The following is a 9356-nucleotide window of genomic DNA, read 5'->3' as shown; positions in this document are numbered from 1 at the left end:
TGGGAAATATCAAAGTTGTGAGCTCTGCTCAAGGGTTTCTAAAGACAGGGAACTGGCTCCTCCTTCCTGGAGCATAAAGGCAGCATCTTGGTACTTGTGTCTGTCCTCCACCTGCCCTTGTCCTCCTTCGGCATTCCTTCCCATTCTGTTTGTCTATCCCCTACTTTCATCTCTTCTCAGCTCTTAGCTAGCCCCAGGTCAGTGGCCGGGGGGAGCTCTGCTCTTTCTCTCTCCCCCGCAGCACAGTGTATGCACAACAGGTCAGCAGCAGCCAGGGAGCAGACACAGAGCTGCCTACGTATCCATCCCTGTATTTTGGATGATCAGAGAGAAAGAAGGAGATGACTGTAATATTTGGAAGGGATGGGAAGATCAGACAGACCCTTGCCATTTCTCTGTGCACCGACTTTCCTATCTGCCACCTCCTGCTCCACTGGAGCCAGAGGGATGTTTTCCCTGTTGACTTCAGTGGCAGCAGGAGCCAGCCACTAATTAGGAGCCAGTATGACAAAGCACGGAGTAGCCTGACACCGCTAGACCACAGGTACCTAGAGGCAGAGGAGACAGCGCCTGCCCAAGGATCAGTTTCATTAAGACGAAGAACATCAAACAGCTCTCCCCGAACTGACATCCATCTGTCAAAGGAGCCAGCAAAGAAAGGCAGAGCTGACAGGGGCCGCAAGGAGAATCTCATTAGGGCGGTTTTAGAGGGGCCTCTTGATGAGAGAGTGGTGGAAACTATCTTCTCTCTCCCATCAGGGCTGGCTCGTGCCCGTCAGTTTGTTGTCTCTGTGCTCGGAGGCTGATGGGGATGGACAGGTAATACTGATGGAGGTCACAGGCACAGGAATGTGACTAGGGAGGAGGCACCAGACTGAGGGAGAAGCAGTGGAGCAGGGCACCAGAGAGCAAGTGCATGGTGGGAACATTCAAGACCACGACTCACCTTTTGGCTCCAAGGAGAGGAGCTGCTGTAAAGGGCAAGTTACTGCAGCAAGCACCCCAGGGAGAGTGTGGGGGCTGTGACAGGAGCACCTTACCTCCCTCTGCACACATGCATGCTATGCAGAGCTGAATACGGATAGCTAGTCTGATTTTTTGTTTGGGTACAGCTTTTGCTCCAGGGGCACTTCTGCATATCCCTAGAAGTTCATCAAAATCTCAGCCCTGCTGAATTAACCCACAGCCCAGACTGACAGGTACTGATACTGTTCCTCTCTTGCAGCAGCAGTGATGAGGAAAGATTCTTTCACCCCATGGACAGCAGCAACATGCGTGTTTGGATGGAAGAGGTATAACCCAGGGACATCTGTCTCTCTGCATGTGAGGTACAGCAACGTGGATCTTACATAAACCAATGATTTCTGGAAGGCATAGAAACAGGCATTTATCTAGGACCACACCTCTCTCTCGAGGCACTCCTGCTGGTAGCTGCATTCAGACACTTGCCCTGCAGTACAACGAGAAGGCAGGAGCTCAAATTCCCCAGCTAGCTCTGATTCAGTAATCATAACAAGTGTTCATTAGTGCCATCATCCTGATTCAGAGTGGTCAGCTGGGCATTACACTGTGCTCAAGTGGATCACCAGTCTTTGGTCTCTAGCTCTGACCTTGCAATTGACTGCAAGTCGGTGACATCATTCAGCATCTCTGGAGGCTCACATGGGTGATGTGGCTGCCTTCTAGTAAAAGTTGCTTCTTGGAATCTCTTACTGCAGATTGAAGGTATGATGTTGTCTTTCTTTTCCTTAGAAAGCTCACGCTGATGGTCTGTCTTTCAGCCACCCTTAGGGCTGCCACACATGACCTCATTTTGCTGTGTTTTTTTTTTCTAAAGCCCATAGGCTGGGTATGGCCTGCAAGTGCTCATGTGCCTGGGACATATCACAGAAACGTGGCACCCTCAAAAGACCTGCACCTGGGCAACATAGGAGATGCCCCTTGCACAAACCAGAGTCTTTGCATGTGTCATCACAGTCTCAAATCAAAGATACAGCTCACAAACCATACTCCCAACCAGACCCAAAAGCCACATGACGTTTTCACCTTGCGTTATTGCTGCGCAGTGATAAGATACATGTGAATTTGTGACCAGATAAAGAAGCATTGGAAAGACCTGTTCTGTCTCCAGGAAAGAACGGGCTCGTCAGCCCTGCACCAGGACTTTGCAGTGATGACATCAGACAGGCTCTGAAGAGCTTTTTGGGATGATGTTACATGGTCCCTCTGCAAATCTGCAGTGCTGATGCTGGCCCTGGTTTAAAGGGTTAGCAGAAATGATGTCAGTCAAGGAGTGAGTCAGAGGCCCCAAAACTGGTGTTTGGTGCAAGGTCACCCACCTGGCTTTGGTTTCTCCTCCAGAATATCTCCCACAGGTCTTGCGTGGCATTTGCCAGCCCTGAGCAAATGTTTCAGATAACGCAGGGCACTAAAAATGGACCTGGGAGCCAGAATCTCACCCTCCAGCTCCCTGGGGCTTGCAGCAAAGGTGCTGTCTGCCATCTACAGAGCCTTGCTGGGATGCCTTTCCTTCAGTTTTTCTTCTCTTCTGAGGACAACCATTCAAATGTGGAGGGTTGTTCCCACCACCTGGCTCGTGCTGCTGTTCCTCCAGCTGGCAGTGAGCTGAGCTGCATTTCACAGTGCATGAGCACTGCAGAAACCATTGTTTTGTCACCACACTTTAGTTTCCCTTGCCCTTGCAGGGTTTGGGGGGGATCTGTTGCTGAGCCCTGACCAAAATGAACGAGTCCCTGAGCACCAGACTTGAATCCTTAAACCTCCATGAGCTGTCAGCACTGGCAGAGAAAGAGGGACCAGAGCCATGCCCTGAGTGTGACCTCTGTCCATCATCTTCCCTCTCTCTATCACATCTGAGTCCCTGAGAACTTCTATCTTTGCATCATATACACTGGGGAAGCACTGCGCTGCGAAGGTGAACACAGCTGCCAACACACCACTAACTCACTCCACAGGCTGCATCAAATGCCTGCCATTTGTCTCCAGCTTCTCCCAAAAAGGTTTTCTCCCTCCACATCAGTGGGTGGTCCAAGGCAAACAGCTGTTATGCTCAGAGGCTTGAGGAGCAATCCTTTCATCTCCCCCCTCTCCTCTGATTTCTGCCTGCTCTGCTCCCATAGGGTCTGGGATGCCTCATGCAAAAGAGAATGTAAGGATCACGTTTCTGCTAGCCGCTGTAAAAAGCAAACTTAGGTGGGACAGATTTCTGGGCTTAGCACTGAAAGACTGGCCCTCAACATCCTGAATACCACGTGCAATAATTCCTAACCTCATCCTTATAAGTAGTGCAATTTGACTGGGGAAAAGAACAGACCCAAAAGGATGGCAGGCAATCATCTCTGCAGAGGCAACAGGAGCAGGACAGATGATGTGCTCCAGCCCGGCAGGTGCTGGAAAGGAACACGATGCTCCCATCTCCCAAACACCAGGAGTTTGTGGTGAAACAAGGCTGGGTCTGGCCAGCTGCAGGACCTGGCTGTGCTGTGCTGGCCATTTGGCCGTGCAGAGGAGGCTTCTGAAAGCAGCACTTCAGCTCACCTCCCTCCTTCTGTCTGCCTCTCATGCTCCTTCTCACATGCATGCTGTAGCTGTCTTGAGCTCTCTCACACAGTCTGTCTCTCAAGCACACACCTCTAACACAAACACAAAAGATATAGGATATATGTCTCTCACACATTGTATAGGATCCTGCTCCTTCACAGTGTCTCACACACACTGTCTCTCTCCCTCACACCCATGCTTGCATGCACCTCTTTTTCTACTGCCTCGTCTTCTTTCTGGCATTGGTGGGAGTTTGAAGGAACAAGGCTGTGTCTTATTCCCTCTGTTCACAGTATCTCACTCCCTGCTAGTCTGTACCATTTGTTTTGATGTATTACTACTACTTCCTTTGTTTAAGGCTCAGTTCCCTCCCCTCAAGGAGCAACACGAACTCTTATGGCTTAGCAAGAAACACGTCTCAGTTCCTAGGATTCACCAGACATGCCTTCATTTGCAGGTGCATGAGGGTTTTGCTTTAGAGCCGGGTCTGTTTGGCTGTATTACCTATCAGAAAGTGATGCTCACAGCACGTGCCAGGTTCACATGCTTCAGCCTGAATGCCAGGTTAACCTAATGTGAAAACAAAGTACATGTAGCAAAGAACTGCTCTGAAAACTAAGTGTCAAACTGCAGTTCAGCTACCTGGTAGAAGAAATAACCCTCTTCCTCCTTACTCCAGGTGTGGATTATCACAATGGGTACCCATACGCAAATGGATCATCAAAACAATTCCTTAGTCTTCTGCTTCCTTTTCCTTCCAGCTCACCAGTCAGCGTAGGGTATGTTATCGTTTCTACAGCCAGGTCTCTGTGAAAATAAGAATTTATATTTTAACAGTAGAGCTGTTCTAAGTGACAGAACCTCCTATGTTCTGGTTTGCACCCATTGCCCCTTGTCCTGGCACTGGGCACCACTGAGAAGAGCCTGGCTCTGTCCTCTTTGGTAGCACCCTTCAACTTATACACACTGATGAGATCCCCCTCGAGCTTCTCTTCTCTAGGCTGAACAGTCCCAGCTCTCTCAGCCTCTCCTCACAGGAAAGGTGCTCCAGTCCCTTCATCTTAGTGGCACTTCTTGTCCCTCATGTGCCTGAAAATGCTTCCCAGGATTAGCTGCTCCATCACCTTCCCAGGGACTGAGGGCAGGCTGATTGACCTGTAGTTCCCTGGGTCCTCCTTTTTGCCCTTCTTGAGGATAGGAGTAGTGTTTGCTTTCTTCCAGTCCCCAAGCACTTCTCCCAGTCGCTGTGATTGTTTAAAGGTTATCAGGAGTGACCTCAAAAAAGACATCTCCTGTGTGCATCCCATCAGGGCCCATGGACTTATAAGCGTTCAATCTGCTTAAATATTCTCTAACCTGATCGTCTTACACTTGAGTTATGTCTTCCTTGCTCCATATTGTCCCCTTGGTCTCCAGGGTCTGGCATTTCTGAAGGCCAGTCTTGCTTGCAAAGACTGAGGTGAAAAAGGCGTTCAGTATCTCAGCCTTTTCCATGTCCTATATCACCAAAGCACATTCCACATTCAGCTCACATTTTCACAAGTATTCCTTTTACCACTTATATACTTTTGTATATTTTTGTCAGTTTTAAAGTTTTGGACAGCCATGGAGAACGCACCTGGAGGCTTACTCAGAGATATTCAGCACTGTGTCCCATAGGCAAGTAGTACAGAGCACACCTACCATCTACTCAAGAAAGGATGAGAAGCTGACTGCAAACAAAGTCGTTAGCACATCTATCATAGATCTTCATCTCCCAGGATCAATTCCACAGGAACTTTCCTGGTTTAAGACCAGTCTTGGTTCAGAAAGGGCTTTAGGTCATGGACATGCGTTTCATCTTCTTCTTGTTGATCTATTTTCACCAAAAAAATCTTGATTTCTTTATCTTTCCACTCCACCTACATACACCAGTGTCTTTCACTGTCAGCAGTCACTGACATCAGCTTTCCATCACAAGGCAAATTTTGCTGCTAGGAGAATTCCCCTGCCCCAGTGCCGTGGCTCTCCCTCTCTCATATGATCTGGCATACCTGGCCTCGGTCACAACACCTGGCAAGGTGCTGGTGATGGTAATTGTGAAACCTCTGGTGCCCAAGGTCTCCAGGACTGTCCTGACTTATATGGCTTTGTTGACAAGAAGCCCAAGCTACACGCAGCTCTCTTTCCCATTCATTTGATTGCTGCCATGTACATTTAGGTTTTTTGTTTGTTTGTTTGTTTGTTTTTCTATCAGAGCATCCCACTTGCCCTTTCAGTCCATGCCAAGTAGTTGCAAGGCCAGAGTTTTATTCAAGCACTTGCTGTGTCCTGGGAGAACTGTCAACAGCAGCTGCAGAAGCCCTGTTCTGAAACCATGAGTCTCACTGCTGCAATGCTGGGAAGCTTCAGATGCAGCTGTTTTTCCATCAGGTCTGTCAGATGATCTTAGCATCAGGCTAAGAGTTATCTAGCATTTCAGACTGCTGCAGCAGCCTTGCTGGATAGACCTTGATACAAGGCTGCCAGATGTTGAACAAGATGTGTAGAAATGTAGAAAAATGAATGTACTGGATCAGCATGAGGTATAGTTGTCGCAGTGTTCTGTCTCTGATGAACAGGCATGAGCCTTCCCTGTTTTATTTTCCCTGATTCTGGTTATCATCAGTTTAAAGACTTCCAGACATCTGGTTAAAATGCCAATTGAATGAATTCACAGGAAAAGAGAGAAAGAGAGAGAGAGAGAAGGAAAGAGAGAGAGAGGAGAGAAAGAAAGAGAGAGAAAGAGAGAGAGAGAGAGAGAGAAAGAAAGAGGGGAGAGAGAGAAAGAAAGAAAAAGAGAAAGACAGAAAGACAGAAAGACAAAAGACAGACAGACACAGAAAGACAGAAAGACAGAAAGACAAAAGACAGACAGACAGACACAGAAAGACAGACAGAAAGACAGAAAGACAGACAAAGACAGACAGAAAGAATGAAAGAAAGAAAGAAAGAAAGAAAGAAAGAAAGAAAGAAAGAAAAGACATTACACTTTCAAATACGTCTCTCTGACTTGGGTATAATTCAATGGACAGCCTATTAAAAAAGTGCAGCCACATCTTTGCCCTATTCTAATATTCAAACACCCTTAGCCTCAGTTCCTTCTCTCTGCGCAAGACAAGATACTGGACTAGTTATACTTTTGTGCTGGCCTAATTCAGTTGTTATAACAGTACATTAGGTTACATTCATGCCATCATACTTAGTGGTCACCACTGGAATCTTTGGAGTCTGACTTCAGGGCTCCTGCAAGTGAAGCAAGAAAAAGTCCTGGTTAACCTATCCATGAACAAGCTGCTAAAAATACCAGAATCACGTGGGATTAAGCTCTATGCAGAGATGTGCTTGTTTGTTTAATAGATCACTGCAACACAAGAGTCTGAGGGAGTCACTGAGATTTTCTTTCTCTGCCCACCAAAGCTACTCTCCAACTGAGCTATTACGCGTGGAGTCAAATCCTTCACTATAGACTATAGGTGCTGAGTCTGACCCCTGCTTGCAAGAATTACTTCCTCTGCTTCGGTCATTTCTGAGGTGATGCCTCTGCTCAAGTCTGTTGGACTTCCTCCATGTTGTGCCCTTTGTAAAGAAATTCCAGCCTGTGGGTCTTGCCCAGACACTGCAGTAGGTTGTCTTTAGGACCAAAGCATGGAAGAAGTTGGTTACAGTTGAAAGAATTCAGTAAGGAACCAGGAGAGACCTGGGCACTTGATAGGACTGTCTGCAGGGAGAAGCACCTAATCCCTCATGGAAGTATTTTCCAGGGAAGCTTCCTGGTTCCGATGGGATGCCACCATGATAGAAGTGGCCTGCCCCTGCCTCCCCTACTGTACAATCAAGGCCATTACTAGAAGTGTCACAACTGGGGTAATTTCGGCAGCAATGTAGTGACCTTGAAATTTATACTCTTCTGTGGAAAGACTCCCTAATATGCTGACTGATCACTCCAAAGCCTGCTAGCAACAAGACCAATTGCATATTCCTCTGAGAGGGTACAGGTGTGTAGAGAGGCCGAGCTGGCAAAGGTGACCTCTTCAGAGGTCCCCTACATACCAACAGTTGCAAGTTGGAGATCTGTCATCTAAACCTCCTTCACAGGCTGGCACAACAGGGCTGAAGAAAGCATTGCCCTTTTTCCATCAGGGATCTGGGTGGGGGTGAGAAAGCAGTGTCTCCACCATCCACGGAGAGAAACAGTGGCAGAAGAAGGAGAGGTGCAGACAGCACAGCTCTGGGACAACGATGACAATCCCTGTCACACTCCACCGCCGGCCTGGTGCCCTTTTCCACCATACCTTCAGCCCCAGGTAGACTGATTTTCTCAGAGGGGCAGGAAGGTCCCATGACCCCTTCTTACAGAAGTGGGATCTGCGTGACAGAGCACAGCTGCCACCGGCAGTAGTGGGTGACTGGGTGCATTTCAGGGCCTAGTGAAGGTCACTCAGGCCTCTGTTTATATGTGCTCTGTGTCCAGCCTTGCTTCTCACTTTTCTGAGCAGCTTGCTCCACCACAGCACCTCCAATGCCACTAAGAAGCAGGACTGCCCTTTTCCTGTTGCCACCGCCAATGCCTTTGGCAGCTCCTCACTTCTCCCCTCTGCCCCGATGGCACCATTCCATGTAATGGCCATGAAAGGACTGCATCATTCTCATGGAGTATGGTAACAAAGCCCTGTAAAGCCTCTAATTAACCCTAATTATCTAATTCCACCACTTCATCCTGGCAGCTCCTGCCACAAAGTGCTCAACAGACAGTGTCAAAAATACCAATTATCTCCCTGGCTGCCACTTGAGAAGCAGAGAGAAAGGAGAAATGGGTGTCACAGGCAGGAAGCCTGGTGGATTACAGTGACAGAAGACAGAGAGAGAAAATGTATTTTCAGGGAAACTGAGGCAACAGATCTTTGCCCACCTTACGAGGAGGGGGTGAGAAGCTGGGATCTCATGCATCTTCTGGACCAGTGCCCAATCTGAGCAAAGCCCTGCATGAAGCCTGTTTTCCTCCAGATAGTATGGGAATAAGCAGCCATTTTCCTTCAACTGAAGTCCTTCAAATACATGTACAGCCTTTTCAGCCTTTATAGCTTTAACCTGCTAGGCTTAGCACCTCCTTGCCCTGATGAATTCACCTTATGACATAGCTTGCTTGGCTTGGCCATTTTTGTTGGGCAGCTGCAATCACTGTCCTGCAGCTCAAGACAGCGTGTGGACCATTTCCAGCTGTTAGGGATCCCCAGTCACACCCTTAGAGTCACCTCTGGATAAACTCCAGCCATTTGAGTAGGGAAGAATAAAGTCTAAGGAAATCCCCCTGCTGTGCAAGCAGACGACAGCCAGCAGCTGGGGCTGGCTCATGCCTGTTTGCTCACAGGTCTGTGGGCAACCCTGGCTCTTCCTCATTCTTCCTGCCTAGCTGTGCTTCTCCTTCCTTCAGCCACTTCACACCAGAGGTCCTCAGTTCCCCCTGTCCTTTCTCCAAGCTCCATCTTGTTATTCAGTTCCCATTTGTCCCTCGGTACTTATGGCCAGTGCCTCCACTGTCTTTGGAGCTGGAGCAAGACAAGCGGGACAGGCACTGGGCCGGAAAATTGGGTGCAGAAGTTGCAATGAATTCTTAATGATGCCCTTTCGGGTGACATATACAGCGAGATGGAGCTGAATGCTTTTCTTTTTTAAGTGTTCTTATTTAAAAAATGATGAAGCTTTCGATCCATTTTCCACAGTAATGTTGGCTGGGCCCCTGCTTACTTCTGCCTTGCTCAGCAAGAGTCACCAGT

General features: G+C 48.2%; 1 long non-coding RNA gene across 1 annotated transcript; it reads right to left on the bottom strand.

Annotated features, from left to right (window-relative positions):
• Positions 1 to 3483: 3483 nt before the first annotated feature.
• Positions 3484 to 5475, bottom strand: LOC121063932. The gene is made up of 3 exons (XR_005816228.1): positions 5245 to 5475; positions 4204 to 4368; positions 3484 to 4131 (listed from the first exon to the last, which is right to left on the bottom strand). It is a non-coding gene; the product is annotated as an uncharacterized LOC121063932 (long non-coding RNA).
• Positions 5476 to 9356: the final 3881 nt, after the last annotated feature.

Source organism: Cygnus olor, chromosome 1 (assembly GCF_009769625.2).
Source record: "Cygnus olor isolate bCygOlo1 chromosome 1, bCygOlo1.pri.v2, whole genome shotgun sequence".
NCBI lineage: Eukaryota > Metazoa > Chordata > Aves > Anseriformes > Anatidae > Cygnus > Cygnus olor.
This window is presented reverse-complemented; position numbering and strand designations above follow the sequence as displayed.